The 10,029-nt window shown below is 40.4% G+C and overlaps 1 non-coding gene across 1 annotated transcript; it reads left to right on the top strand.

Moving 5' to 3' along the window:
- Nucleotides 1–3,976: 3,976 nt before the first annotated feature.
- On the top strand, nucleotides 3,977–4,048 carry trnac-gca (transfer RNA cysteine (anticodon GCA)). The gene has a single exon. It is a non-coding gene; the product is annotated as a tRNA-Cys (tRNA).
- The last annotated feature ends 5,981 nt before the right edge of the window (nucleotides 4,049–10,029 follow it).

The raw sequence follows: 10,029 nt of genomic DNA, 5'->3' as shown, positions 1-10,029 counted from the left end.
TGAAATGGTACAATGGCCATCTCTGCTCTCACTCAGAAACTCAACCCTCCCAATGTGCTCCAACCTTAACGCTAGCTGTAACCTCATGGGTCAGAGGATCCTCTGCTGTGAATAAAGAGTTAACTTTAAACTAACACTGAACCTTAAAAACAAGACATGCATGACTTTCTTTATATATATAAAAAAAAGACAGTCGACAATCAGATGGATCTCCCATCCAAGTACTAACCAGGCCCTACCCAGCTTAGCTTTTAAGCTCTCAAGTGATCCAACATGGTCAGTGCAGCCTGCTATTAAGCAGCGCCTTTGGGTACAAACAGGCAAATAATGGATTCAGACAGTGAAACTAGCTGTCTGTGTAAACCTGACATAACTATAACCCTAGCTGTAAACCTAACCGAGGTCATAACCCTAACCCTGTCCCTTACATCAGCGGTCCCCAACCCCCGGGCCTCGGACCGGTACCGGTCCGTGAGTCGTTTGGTACCGGGCCGCGAGAGTTGAGGCTCAGGTGTGAAATGTATAGTTTTCAGGGTTTTTATCAGTTTTCAGCGTTATTTTGTTATCGTTTTTATCGTTTACTTGGTTTTCCTGGGTCTTTTCACGTGTGTTATGAATAAATCTTCTTTTTTTCGGTACCGGTACTAGTTTTATTTTGTTGTATTTATCCGCGACACCTTAAAGGCCGGTCCGTGAAAATATTGTCGGGCATAAACCGGTCCGTGGCGCAAAAAAGGTTGGAGACCGCTGCCTTACATCATGGGTCAGAGGTTTCTCTGCTCTGACTAACTTTGGCTATACTCTATACCCAAAACTAAACTTTAGGAGCAAGACATGTAAGACTCTAAAACAAAAAGAAATAAATTAGAACAACTGTTTTTGGTCATCCATCAAAGCACTAGCCAGCCCCTATCCAGCTTAGTTTCTACCATCAGAAATAGCACATGCTCAAGAAGGCATGGCCATAAGCTGCTCCTTGCTTAACAGACCGGAAATTTTACAGATTCAAATGGCTGTCTCTGATCTCATTCAAAAGCCCAACCCACCCAATGTACTCCAATGCAAACACTAATTATGGTGATCCATGAACAACACCAGCAAAGGAATATCAGATACACAAAGCGTGAGTTGGCAGGTGAGCTGATGGAGTCTGTTTTACAGGGAAGGATTCCAGGTCAAAAGGATTAGCTTGACAGAGACAGACAAGTAGATCTGACAAGAAACCCATGGAGGGAAGCTCCCTGTAAACACTTATTGTGCTGATTTTAACTCAAGAAGAGGTTGGGAAGTCTTTAATCATCGACTCATCTCTCTGCAAACCTCTGTGACTTTAGGCGGTCTGAGCTGAGCTGTTGTGGTTGCTAAACACTTCCACTTTCCAAAATTACCACTTACAGTTGATTGTGGAAGATCCAGGAGGGAAAAATGACATGAACTGCCTTGTTGCAATTGTGGTTTTTACATTTGAAGTCAGCGAGCTCTATAGAACAACCCATTCATTCTCAAATGTTTGTGAAGACAGGCTGCTGACTTTTACACTTGTGCCAATGGGGCTAAAACACACTAATATGCCCTGACAGGCAGGTTGGAGTTTTACTGACCAATGGGGCTAAGCTAGCCAGAATTCATTGCACTCTCCCTGCAGTATTCCAAGAGGAAGCTGTAAGCCAAGTCGAGCTTTTCTGTGTGTCAATATGTGAACTGTTTGAACTAGATGGTTTCATATAAAAATATGTCAAGTTTAAATATTGAAAGGTGGGATTCCCCTTTCAAATCACAAGCCTATAAAAGTATTTTCAAGGCAAAATATAAAACAATAGCTTTATTCTGTCACTGTTGTCTGTTGTCTTTCTCACCAGGAGATAGTTAATCTGCCCGAAGCAGGCTGTCTGCGGCAGCCAATATTAATGTTATTGATCATTGTCAGCTCTTGTGTTTCTTCCAACCTCAGAACACACTGTGGTGTGCAGTTTCTTTGCTTTTTTCTTTCCAGTAAAAGCTTCTTTTTTCATTAGTCCCCTTCTCTGTTCTTCTCCCCAATAACCTGTCTACTTTATTGCACACAGTCCTTAGAAAGTGACAACTTGGGAAACTGAATCAAAGTTTCAATAAAGCCTGGACTGCTGCAGGCTTTGACAAGTAAGGTGGATGGAGTGGAGGAGTACAGAAAGAGACTGAAGAAGGACATATCGGTTCCAGAAAGATAAATAGTTCATGAAGCTGTTGACTCCACCATTTTATTACTTTTGGCTAAGAATTTTCTGACCGCCTGCAGCTCTTTCTGCCCACAAATTATTCATCGCACTTCCCACAGGCCTTAGCTGTCAATCCCAGGATTAGGGGTTTGTAGGGAAGATGGGAGCTGGAAGTTTGTCGCGAGATCAGGTGCACGCATACTCAGAAAGAGCTTGATAAAACTATAAAAGCTATTATAATACCATACAATTGTTTCAGCTACACTTTCAGACAAACTGAATGCACAATCAAAGAGAAATGCAAAATTAATAAATATATGGATAGGAGACTTCAGTTCAAATCAATTTTATTTACATATCACCAAACCACAACAACAGTCACCTCAAGGCTCTTTATATTGTAAGGTAGACCCTACAATAATACCTAGAGAGAAAAACCCAACAATCATATGACCCCCTGTAAACAAGCACTTTGGCAACAGTGGGAAGGAAAAACTCCCTTTTAACAGGAAGAACCAGGCTCAGGGAGGGGCGGGGCCATCTGCTGCGACCGGTTGGGGTGAGAGAAGGAAGACAGGATAGAAGACATGCTGTGGAAGAGAGAGAGATTAATAACAAGTATGATTCAATGCAAAACACAATTAAAAATGAAAGGGTTAAAGAATACAGAAGCAAATTTGAACAAATGCAAGAATTTGTCACATCTTATGAACGATTTAGTCTTCATGTAAATTTACATGTACTATTAATTTTGGTGCATTTAATTGTATATTTTCTGAGTGATTTATGTGTTTTTATTTATTTATCTATTTTTATTTAGTCATTTCAGGTGCTCAAGGACTTAACAGCATGACCGCAGTCACCAATAATTTGCTCCTGATGCGTTCCCCAGCAAATCTTTAAACAAGGATCACTCATAAAAAATGCATAAATATGGAACTCTGTGATAATGTTGGGAAGACATGCATTTCTTACAGTTCATATTTTAGGAGTCAAAATGTTCATTTGTAGAAAAGTAGCTCGCAGCTCAGTTTTGAAAAGTTCGGACTGCTGTGACTGTTTTGACAGCGCGACTGTAATCTTTTCGCTGCATCTGTCATTGCATATTCAGTGCGTGCGTTTCCACTCACATGCTGTAAACCTCAGACAAATTGAAAGTGCAGAATGTTCACACTGGGTTGGTAAAGCCATCAACCTGGAAATGGAAGCCTTGTCAGCGGTGAAGAATTGATGGTCATGGCTTCCCAGCCACCCACAGTGACTCTCTCTGCAGGATTAGAACAACATTATTCACATTGCACATGAACATTAGACTGGGATATCGCTCAAATCACGACATACCGTATGTGCTCTACCTCAATCCAGCCAGTGTTTGTGAACATGAACAGCTGTCATCCAAAGCCAGAAATAGCACACTTCCAGGACTTACCTGCTGCGTCGAGCAGACTCGCTGCCTCAGTGGTGCTTCATAACCAGTGAGTGGAAATCAGATTTTGTGAGCCGGCAGATGTTTGCTTTATGTTTTCTATTAAAGCTAAAGGTGATTTTTGGATAGAGACAATACCAGTGTTCAACCAAACTTTTTTCCAGTATGTAAAAGCGATTGCTGTTCTTTCCCTTTTTTTCCTTTCTCTGATGCACTACATATATGCAATATTGTAATATTGTATGAAGTATATACAATAACTTCTTCTTCCACATCATCACCCAACCTGTCAGTAATACAAATGCAATCTAACATGTGTTCAATCTCAATACAGAATAATAAATAGAGGTTGTGAGGGGGTATAGCTCAGTGGTAGAGCATTTGACTGCAGATCAAGAGGTCCCTGGTTCAAATCCAGGTGCCCCCTGTTTTAGGGCAGGGATAGCTCAGTAGGTAGAGTGGTTGCCTCATGATCGGAAGGTCGGGTGTTCAAATCTACTGAACGGCTACCCTGATGTACCCTTGAGCAAGGTCCCATCCCTGCACACTGCTCCCCGGGCGCCTGCTTAGTGGCTGCCCACTGCTTCACTGAGTGAATGGGTCAAATGCAGAGAAAAACAAGTAAAATAAGTAAGTATACATTATTATTAGATTTATTGTAGTTTTGTCCTGATTTCAGTATACCAGGCAGGTCATTGGGTCAAGACAGTGAGCACAGTATATACTTCTGTTTTTTTCTTTCTTATTTTGTTTGTTTTTGGAGATGAAGGGAAAACAGGCAAAAAAGTGTTTAGTAACCAATTCGTCAAAGATTGCACTAATCCCCTTATGCAGTGGTCGTAAATCAAGCTACAGGCATCACCTTAGCATGACTGCAAATGATAAAAAACAACATTTAAATATTAATATAGAAAATTTCCACAAGTATCATACCTAGCAGAGATGGGCAGTAACACGTAATCCCATTACTTTTTTTCAAGTAACGAGTAAAGTAAGGGATTACTATTGCAATAAAGGTAATTACATTACTGTTACTTTCCCGTAAGAACTCTATGTTACTGCGTTACTAACTAACCGCGATTTTTTTGCGAGAGTGTCTCATGACAATGATGTGGCACCAGCTGTGTGCAGATCAAAAATGGATAATATAACAAGTGCGATAGAGTATGAGCGTGCAGCGTTTAAAGCGTGGAAGTACTGACCTTACTTTGAGTTTGATTCTGTAAAAAGTGACATCTGACGTCTGCTGTTCACTGCGTGGGAAGAAAACTTCTTTTTACAGTGAAAAAACTCCTAAACTTCCGAGCAAGCACCAAATACGCTGCCGCTGGAAGGTGAAATTCACTGCCCGATCCTTCCATTGACCGCCACGACACACCTGCACCAGGGTAAACCTCCGCCTGCCCCACTCCTGCTATACAGGTGAAAATAGAGCAACAGGACCGCTGAGTCTTTGATTTTATTTATTTTCTGCTGTGTTTTACTTGCATCTATTTGAAAGAGTGAGTGTAAACACAAAAAACTATTTTATTTTATGTGCTGGAAAGTGTAGAGAATAGGTTTAAATGTTAAACAAATTTCTTCCAGTCAGAGAATGTTGCATATAATTTAATGTTTGCGTGATTCATAAAGTTAAATGATTAAAACAAATAAAACCAGTTTTAAAAAGAGATTTATTTTCATTTTATAACATTTTATATGATTGATTATGCAGAAACAGTAGAATTGGGCTGAAAGATCTATCGCTTTATTACTTATTTAGGGTGTAAATCATGTTTTGAAAAGTAACTAAGAAACTAATTACTTTTGAAAATAAGTAATCAGCAAAGTAACGGGATTACTTTTTTCAGGAAGTAATCAGTAATTAGTTACTAATTACTTTTTTCAAGTAATTTGACCAACACTGATACCTAGCCCGAGTGCCGACCCTGACCTATGCTCTGACAACCCTCACTAATATTTAACACAAGAAGTGCGCAAATAGGGAGGGAATAGTATTGTATTTTCTGTAAAGTCATTCTGTTTTTTCCACTTTTTAAATGTACTTTAGGAAGTTTGTAGTGCAATGGAAACATATGCAACATACAGGCTTTTCTTATTTGCCCTGTTTGAAATCCATTTTATACTTTTAAATATAATTTTGAGTATAATTATTCTTTTTTTAAAAAAAAATTGGATTCATTCTTTAAAAATGTAACACATTTTAGGCAGATGTACAACATAAAAGTGAAATCAGAGGTCAAATGTTACATGATAATTTTATATATGCTGACAATACACACCACTTGTAAGAATCATAGTTTCTAAATTACAAGGATTTCAGTTTTCTAGCAATGAATCATTAAGTTGACCTTTAAGACCTTGGTCAACTTAAGAAAAGCCTGTTAGTTCTTCATCACGCTGTCTGTGAACAATTAGCCACCACAAAACTGACGGGACAGCAAGGCTGATATGCATAGCTCCGTTCCTATTTAGGCTATATATAAGTATAGGTTAATAATAGACAGGGTCAGATAATTCGGCGTTTGGTCTAAATGTGCTCCATGCAAGAAGACTAGTTTAACTGTATCATACTTGACACATGAGACACTTGACACTTTTAAAATAAAATTATTTGATGGTTCGGGCTTTACAGAGTTAAGAAAACCCTCTGACATCTTCTAATTTTCCTAATTTCACTCATATTTGTCCCTTTACAGCGTTGGTCCTTTATTTTTTTAACCTAGCATAAATTATGCAAGCAATTTCAGTGAAGAGAATAGGCAGAGAAAAAAAAATGCCAGATTCTGAGAATATGGTGGCCAGGTTGAGATTGCAGGCATGTGCTCAGTGAACCTGCACAGTCACTGTTCTCTCATCAGTTGAATTAACAGAATTAATTATGACTCTCTGCCTGGGAACACTCTGCTGGCATTTACATGCGGTGACCCATAATCCCTTCTCTGCAGTGTTTATGCGTTTGTGTGTGTTCATGCACCTTACCCTTGAAAAGAACAGCTGCTAAGCATGGACAGTGATCACACACACACATACCTACAGTCACACAATGGCGCACGCACATTTTGCTGTACCTGCCTGTTAGCATTATTGGACAAGACAGCTCCCTGTGTAATTTGCATAGTGATATCATTTGGATAATATTGCAGCTAGCTTAGGCGCCACCTGCTTCTGTGCTGAAATTGCTGGTGAAAAATGGAGGCCAGGTGGGAACATGGGTGTGGGGCTTCACGGAGCTAGAATGCAACCTTCTCCAATTATGATATACATCGTTATAATTGGGGGATGCGTGTCTTTGGGTGTAATTGTGCAAATCTTTTTTTGCCGTTTGACTGCGGTGTTGACATCATCATAAACTGAATAACCAGCTTTCTCTCACTCGTTCACTCGGCTCCATCGTGCATTCAGATTTTCTAAATCTGTACAGTTTCTGAAATAGTGAAATGATAAAGTCCCATTGACTTTGACTGGAGAGCCAGTTGTCTCTCACCTCACTCTTAGGCTACGTTCACACTGCAGGCGAAAGCGCATCAAATCTGACTTTTTTGACCCTATGCAACCCATATCCGATCATGGTATGACAGTGTGAACAGCACAAATCTGATATTTTCAAATCCGACCTGGGTCACTTTTGTATGTGGTACTGAATCCGATACATATCTGATGTTTTAGAAAGCGACTGCTGTTTGAACGGTCATGTCGCTTAAATCCGTCTTTTACGTCACTGACACAACACAGATGCCAATCCGGTCGTTAAGTCTGACGTCACTAGCCGTGTCTGGACCTAAACTCCGCTGCAGGTCCATATATCAAACGATCACTATGGCATTACTGAGAGTCTTTCATCTTTAATAAAATGATCAGCGTTCTGCTCTACCTGGTGTAACAATTGAGTTTAACATCCAGGCATCCATGAAAACGGAATTTATGACATTTAACAGAGTTAGAAGTTAGCAGGAAGTTAGCTCGCTAGCTTCTATCTAAATACAATATAGCATGTCCTGACTGCGGGGTTTTGGAAACAAATTAAAACCTACAGCTCTGTTATCACTTCCAACATAAATGAAGACAGAAAACTAAACAGCAGTGACGTTTGTAGGGTTACTGAAGTTTGGCTAGCTGGTATATAATGATGTGCTACGTGACCGCTAGCGACACAGCTATGTTAGCATAATATAAACAAGCTAACTTTTTTTCCACTCGATAAAAGTTAACGTGAGTGTTCTCGGTGGTCAGGAACAAATGTAATCGCATGGCAGGATGCTGTAAAAGGACCAAACTTCAGCCAGGAGAACAACTGAGATAATCCATCCACAATATGAGGTTAGTCATTCATATACTGCTGGATGGGCTGGGCTGTAGTTACAGCCTAAGGTTTTAAAAACTGAGCTTAAATAAATGATTAGCGGTAATAAAAGCCGAGGGAGGTCAACAGTGATCACTGACTGTTTTAGGAGCTTTTTGAGATTAAATAGAAGAAAATACAAAACATTAAACATGTTAACAACACAAAAGCCATATTAAACGCAGACTACTTTAGGCCCGGAAGTAGGATTCGTCACGTCATCACTTAATGACCGGATTATCAGCGCCGGAGAAGACAAACAAGAAAGCATGGCAGCCATTGTTAAAGCATGGGCTCTCTTTTTTCTCAGTGTCCTACTTTCTCTAACTAATTTGTCAAAATCATGTCGGTTACGACTGTGCAGAAATTAATAGACTGCTGCAACAACACCTACTAGCTCTGTATCCGCTATTTTTACTTCCATAAACAGAGCGCGTTGCGTGTGACGTCTTCTTTTGCGCATGCGGAACGCTTTGAGGGCCGTGAACCGTTCACACTAGAGCGTGTTTGCTGTCAGATTTTATTTGTAGTGTGAACAACCAGACCAAAAAAACCCAGATTTGATCAAAAAATTGGAATTGAGCATTAAGCCCTGCAGTGTGACCGTAGCCTTAGAGGCCCAGTGGCAGTATTACCACATGCTCACCTCTCACTTACATACTGTCATGAGTTCAAGTGTATCATGCACTTTCATGATTTAGTTTTTGTACTGTAAACATTTTCCCGTGTACCAAATCATTCCATACTGCAGAGGGACAGCTTTACTATAACAGGTTAAATGTCCCTGAACTGTGGAAAAACTTGTATGACAGAGATGATTACGACCACTTGGATCAATTCCCAGTGGTAGCAGATTAGCTTCCATCTCAGGTACGGCACTCTTGTGGCCTATTAAAGTGGCTGCCCAGTGTTTATGAGCCGTCTCCCTTCAGCTTTCTTACCCAACATCTTTGCCTCCAACTTTTTATCTGTGCTAGAAGCAAGCTAGAGCTCAAATCCACCAGTAGAAACAATCCCACCTCATTTTCTTGCAGAAATGGCATAACTTAGCTGCTTTTGTTCTCTGCCGAACCGTTTCTGTAACTTCAGAGAGGAGGTCGCCATAACAAAACAGCAACTGGAAGAACCTCTTTGCCCTCACAGCTTTCACTGACCTCCCATCCCCCTCCTATCCAAATGTGGCTGCAGCGGAGTATGGAAACAACAGATAACGACTCAAGCCCTGTGAGATGTGTTATGGAGCTCTTAATGAAAGAGTTGTGCCCCATTGAGCCCTATAATGAATGTTCTGACATTGAAAATCCCAGGAGGAGCAGCTTAATTCCTGGGAGTAGGTTCAAGCAGCTAAACACACTTTCATAGAGAAAACAGTGACTAAATGATGCTTTAAAAAATTGGCATTGTGTAGTTAGTTTGGTATGCATGTATCTACGTGGCCCCATCAGAGAAAGGTGTTCCAACACCTTTGTTCCGGCTCTTTATGCAGCCTTGTCCAGCTTGTCTGATACCTGTTTAGCTTTTATCCTGACTAATGGAAATGTCAAAAACACTGTAGAAAAGCTGGACTGCCCATTCTCCTCAGAAGCCAAAAGATGTGAAGCCGAGATTGCTGCCAAGCCTCGTCAAAGACGCACGCACACCCTCACGCACACAGTCAGAGTGCTATGCGGTATTATAACTGATAAGAGCTTTTGTAGATTTTAGTAATGATGTCCCTGAATACCAAGTGAGCTGCATCTAAAGAGACCCACAGGAATTAATAAAAATGTCTCCAATTTCATGGCCGTAGTGGTTTCCTGCTTTTGAGAGATCACAAAAGAAAATCACTGAATGCCACAATTTAATTATGTATTTCAGGGTGTCTCTGGATGTATTGCTCCTTTTTGGAAATTCTGCATCCCCATTCTGGTCCCTCTCTTTGTCTTTCCCCATCATTCCACGTCACGCTTTCATTTTTCTTTTACTTTCTCTCAGCGCTCATTTCCATTTCTTTTCCTCTTTTTTTTTTCTTATTTCAAATTTCTCATTCAGCTCTCATCCCCTGTCCTTTCTGTCTTGCCCGGCCC

The sequence above is a fragment of the Neolamprologus brichardi genome, chromosome 3 (genome assembly GCF_056152115.1).
Source record: "Neolamprologus brichardi isolate AB-2024 chromosome 3, ASM5615211v1, whole genome shotgun sequence".
In the NCBI taxonomy this organism is placed as follows: domain Eukaryota; kingdom Metazoa; phylum Chordata; class Actinopteri; order Cichliformes; family Cichlidae; genus Neolamprologus; species Neolamprologus brichardi.
This window is presented reverse-complemented; position numbering and strand designations above follow the sequence as displayed.